Source organism: Mirounga angustirostris, unplaced genomic scaffold (genome assembly GCF_029215605.1).
Source record: "Mirounga angustirostris isolate CCGP_5_RB_7025 unplaced genomic scaffold, mMirAng1.0.hap1 SCAF_7, whole genome shotgun sequence".
Lineage (NCBI taxonomy): Eukaryota > Metazoa > Chordata > Mammalia > Carnivora > Phocidae > Mirounga > Mirounga angustirostris.
Window position 1 is genome coordinate 57,209,629 of NW_026991715.1, and position 5,833 is coordinate 57,215,461.

Consider the following 5,833-nt stretch of genomic DNA (forward strand, 5'->3'; position numbering starts at 1 on the left):
GATATGGGGACGTGATAAGTGAGCTGGCTACAGCCTGTGTCATGAACAGTGCACTCCCCTCTTAACAACTGAGACTAGGACCCTGTTTGTTCTTGAGGGAGGAAAAAATAGTGCTCATATTTGGGTCAAAATTCATTCTTCCCTCTTTCCTTTCCCCTCCTTTCTTGGTCTTTCATTGACTCCTTTGTGAAACAGTCACCTCAGCTAAGAATCCCTAAGAATCTCGGAGATAGAGGACACTCACTCCTGATTATAGATAGGCTGCTTCTACATTGCGCGAGCATTCTTTTTTCCTGAGGCGAGTAAATTTCTTTAAAAGAAAACCAAATTATTCCAAAACATATACCTACTCCCAATTGGTTCTACAAAGCTGGGGAAAGGCCTAAAGAGAGGAATGGGGAACTGTGAGGAAGAAAACAAACAAAAACTCAGTTAAACAGTGAAAGTGGCTTCGGTGGGCAGAAGACATCTTGAATCGTGTGCACCGACCCGTTCCTGTGGAGACCTTTGCTCCTAACTGCAAGAGAGGATCCAGGTGCTGCAGTTCTAGGAAGTTTTAGGAACAAACAAGAAGCAGTTTCCCTACTGAACTAAAGCAGCAGCAGAAGAGGAGTAGCTGAGGCTTTGAGCCACTGGGAGATGTCACCTTGCGTGACAGTAGAAACTTGGGATTTTCTGCCAACCTGCTCATGACTTCCCCCACCTTTTAAATCTCTCATATTCCACAGTACTTTAAGATTTCTGCTTAATTAAACTTTCCACTCCTGATCCATCTCACCACCATTCTTATTCTCACAATGTTGGCCCTATTAGCTTGGATAGCCTTTCTTCAAACCACTTCCTTATCCCAAACTCCATACCTTATCCCTTTTCTCAGTGGACCCTCTGCAGATCTCACTCAGAGCACTGACTATGTTATCTGGAAGGGTTCTATTTGTGTCTGCTTTCTTTTCTTTTTTTTTCTTTTCTCTTCTTTTTTCATTTCCTTTCTTTTTTCTTTTTTCTTTTTTTAAGATTTATCCATTCATTTGAGAGAGAATCACAGGGGGAGGGGGAGAGCTAGGGGGAGGGGGAGAGGCAGAGGGAGAGAGAGAACCCCAAGCAGACTCCCTGTGGAGCATGCAGCCCAATGAGGCCGATCCAATAACCCCAAGATCATGACCCGAGCTGAAACCAAGAGTCAGATGCTCAACTGACTGAGCCACTCAGGCGCCCCATGCTTTCTTGGATGCCTAGTGTTTTGCCTACCATAGAGTAGGCCCTCAGTGAATATTTCTTGACCTTAGGCAGAGAGGCAATCAATCATAGTATCTGCCAAAAGCTAAATGGCCAATTATCACTTACAATGTACTAGTTAAAAATGTAGGCGTCCCTTGGGGCGCCTGGGTGGCTCAGTTGGTTGAGCGACTGCCTTCGGCTCAGGTCATGATCCTGGAGTCCCAGATCGAGTCCCAGATCGAGTCCCAGATCGAGTCCCAGATCGAGTCCCAGATCGAGTCCCGCATCGGGCTCCCTGCTCGGCAGGGAGTCTGCTTCTCCCTCTGACCCTCCCCCCTCTCATGTTCTCTCTCTCTCATTCTCTCTCTCAAATAAATAAATAAAAATCTTTAAAAAAAAAAAAATTATTCCTTGAAAAAAAAAAGGTTGTGTGAGACACACAGAGAGAAAACTGCCCAAGGTTGGAAGATACAAATTTGAGCACAGCTGGGAACTGTGAATGAGAAATAAATAAATAAATAAATAAATACAACTCTTTATTGATATTATGAAAGGTCTTTTGCAATGGAGTGCCAGAAGCTTAAATAATTACATGTGTCATACAATGCAGTACATATTATGTTAATGCAAAAGAGAGTAGAGTGGAGTTGTTTAGAGAATGTACTTGGGAGTCAGATTTCAAAGTTCATATACCAGTTTGCCACTTCCAGGCTGTGTGAACTTAGGCCAGTTACTTAATTTCCTGTTTCTGTAGCTTCATCATTTGTAAAATGCAGATTCTCCATGCCTTCCTCATAGAACTGTTATGAGAATTACTATAAATAATATTAATAATAATTAATATAAATAAAACACTTAGGAAAGTGGCTGATACACAGAATTACTTATTTTTTATTATTATTATTTTTGTTGTTATAATTCCCTGTCTTAAATCATGACCATGGCCATAAAAAGAGGGAAAAATGAAGTTTTATATATATATATATATATATATATATAAATATATACACACATATGTAATATATACATATACATTATTTACATAAATAAATGCTTAATGTAATGTGGATTAAGATGGTAATATGGGCCACCCATTACTTTAAAAGAGGCTCTTAAAATTATGCTTTTATGAAATAAGTCAATCAGAGAAAGACAAGTATCATATGATCCCACTGATATGAGGAATTTGAGAAAGAAGACAGAGGATCATAGGGGAAGGGAGGAAAAAATGAAACAAGATGAAACCAGAGAGGGAGACAAACCATAAGAGACTCTTAATCTCAGGAAACAAACTGAGGGTTGCTGGAGTGGTGGGGGGTGGGAAGGATGGGTGGCTGGGTGATGGACATTGGGGAGGGTATGTGCTATGGTGAGTGCTGTGAATTGTGTAAGACTGATGAATCACAGACCTGTACCCCTGAAACAAATAATACATTATATGTTTTAAAAAAAAGATAGTAGGAAGGGAAAAATGAAGGGGGGGGAATTAGAGGGGGAGACGAACCATGAGAGACTATGGACTCTGAGAAACAAACTGAGTGTTTTAGAGGGGAGGGGGGTGGGGAGATGGGTTAACCCGGTGATGCGTATTAAGGAGGGCACGTATTGCATGGAGCACTGGGTGTTATATGCAAACAATGAATCATGGAACACTACATCAAAAACTAATGATGTAATGTATGGGGACTAACATAACATAATAAAATAAAATAAATAAATAAAACAGTTATTCAAATAGATAAACTCTAAAATTAAAAAAAAAATTATGCTTTTATAAACTCCTTGCTCTGCAAGTGAACCCACAAGAAGACACATAGATTCCCTTGGCCCCATCCCCCTCATTCCCCTTCTATCTTGTGTCCATGCCAAATTTTGTGATTTATCATTAAGTACAAATTACTAGTTAAGTGCAATAAAGATTCTTTTGAAATACATTTTGGGACCCATATAGTTATTTTAAGTACATAAAACATAAAACCAGACAAAGTTTCTTTATTGCTAGATTTTGAACTGATATACTCACTGGAATTCTCAATTAAGCAGAATTTGGGAATAAAAGTTTCCAAATCTTGGTCTAAAGCCTTTGTGGAAACACCTTCATAATCTTTATTTGGATTTGTATTAGTATGTATTTGTGTAAACTATAACTTCTAATTCTTTTTTTTTTTTTTTAAGATTTTATTTATTTATTTGACAGAGAGAGACACAGTGAGAGAGGGAACACAAGCAGGGGGAGTGGGAGAGGGAGAAGCAGGCCTCCCGCTGAGCAGGGAGCCCGATGCGGGACTCGATCCCAGGACCCTGGGATCATGACCTGAGCCAAAGGCAGACGCTTAACGACTGAGCCACCCAGGAGCCCCCATAACTTCTAATTCTGTGATATCTGGCCCTTTAGGTTTCTAGGGACATTAAAAGTGTGACAAAATTTCTGAGCTGTCAGTACTTACAGATTTTTCTTCCTTCGTTCCTTCGTTCCTTCCTTCCCTCCTCTTTCTTCTTCTTCCTCTTCACTTCTGCTTTTTCTTATTCTTTTCTCATTCTCCTTCCACTTCCTTTTGATAAGACTCAGAATATTGCAATCATTGGTTAACCCTAGTCTTCTTCACTAAAAACTGTTTCTTTCCACTATAATTAATTCAACAAATATTTAATAACCATCTATTCTGGGAAGGGATATAAGGTTCATAAAGGTAGTTTCCATCATGTTTGTCACTGTATCTCCAATGCCAACCATGGTGCATTGGGGTGACCCAAAAGTATTGGGTAAAGAGATGTGAATAAAGGTCCTATACTGAAGCAGTGAAGTATATATTTTTATTTATTTATTTATTTTAAAGATTTTATTTATTTATTTGAGAGAGAGAATGAGACAGCACAAGAGGGAAGAGGGTCAGAGGGAGAAGCAGACCCCCCGCTGAGCAGGGAGCCCGATGCGGGACTCGATCCCGGGACTCCAGGATCATGACCTGAGCCGAAGGCAGCCACTTAACCAACTGAGCCACCCAGGCGCCTGAAGCAGTGAAGTATAGAAGGATCAGCATAAGCTTTAGATGTGGGCTCAAATCCAAGTTTTCCTAATTATTATCAAGGGGTCTATAACAAGTTGCTTAACTTTTTTAGGTAAGTGGAGATAATATCTGTTTTATAAGGATTATGAAAATTTAGCAAGATGATAGTTTACTAAAACTCCTACTGAGTGTATAGTATGTTCCAGGGACTGTGTTTCAAAATATAGGGCTTAAAACTTCAGTGGATTATAATTCCTGTTCTTTTTTTTAAAATTTTATTTATTTATTTATTTATTTATTTATTTATTTATTTATTTATTTATTTATTTATTTTGAGAGAGAGAACAAGCAGGGGGAGCAGCAGAGGGAGAGGGAGAAGCAGGCTCCCCGCTGAGCAGGGGCTCGATCCCAGGACCCTGAGATCATGACCTGCGCCAACAGTAGATGATTAACCAACTGAACCACCCAGGCGCCCCTATAATCCCTATTCTTAAGAAATTTCCACATAATAATATAAGGCAAGTCACAGAATATTATGGAAATATAAGTGCTCAAAGTAGGGAGGAATGACATGTGTTTGAAGGAATCAAGAAAGGAGGTGGCTTATGAAATGGTCCTTAAAGGATAGTTAAGAATTTCAACAATTAAAATGGGTAGGCATATCCAGATTAAACAAAGAGAACATTAGCAGAGAGGTAAAACGGTACTGAGTGCGACTGAAAAAAAGGCCAGTTACCCTTGGCTGAAATGTAGGGTTGATACAGGTAAGTAATGAGAGATACACAAGAAATGTGGGGTGGGGACATATTGGTGGTGTCAGGTTCTTTAATCAAGTAGACAATGAGCAATTCCAGGGGGCAGGCCTATGGAATAATAGGATCCTAAGGTGGAAGTGCCTTCAGAGTGGGGAGACCTGATAGGAGAGGCTATTGCACTCTTTCGTCTAAGAGATAATAAAGGCCTGCAGCGACGGGTAGCGCAGAGAGAATGCAGAAGACACAGGAGAGGCACATTTCAGAATCAGCGGTGTGTGACTAGCGAGCGCTCCACACAGAAGCACTGTGCTGAGGGGCCCCAGTGACTGGAACTATTTATACAGATGGGTAAGTCGCAGGAAGGTGTCGTTTTAGATTTTTGAATATGAGTCACCTTTGAGGTTTGGGTTGCACCTGGCTGCCACCTTCTCTTTTTTCAGGTTCACCTCTTCTCTCCATCTCTCTCTCTCTCCACTAAGTAACTGGGCTTTCTACCCTCAACCTGACCCTGCGTTTATTGTCGCCCACTGCTTCCCACTGGTGCTTCCCATAGTACTCTCACAGCCGGGATGGCCACAGGTCAGGTCCTGGCCTGTAGGACACTCCACCCGCCAGATCCCCTATCGCCTTCGCCTGAGCAGCTTCCATGCTTGCGCCCCCATGGCCCTTGGACCAATAGGCAGGCCCTAGTTTTGAGACTCGACTTGCTATTGGTTGGCCGAGCCATGGTGAGAGATGGTGCGGTGCCCGTTCTCCGCAGCAGTGAGAGCTGTGGGAGGTTGTTAAGGCGACCGTTCGTGACGTAGCGCCGTGAGGGCGAGCAGCACCCAGATGATTGGTTGGACGATCGGA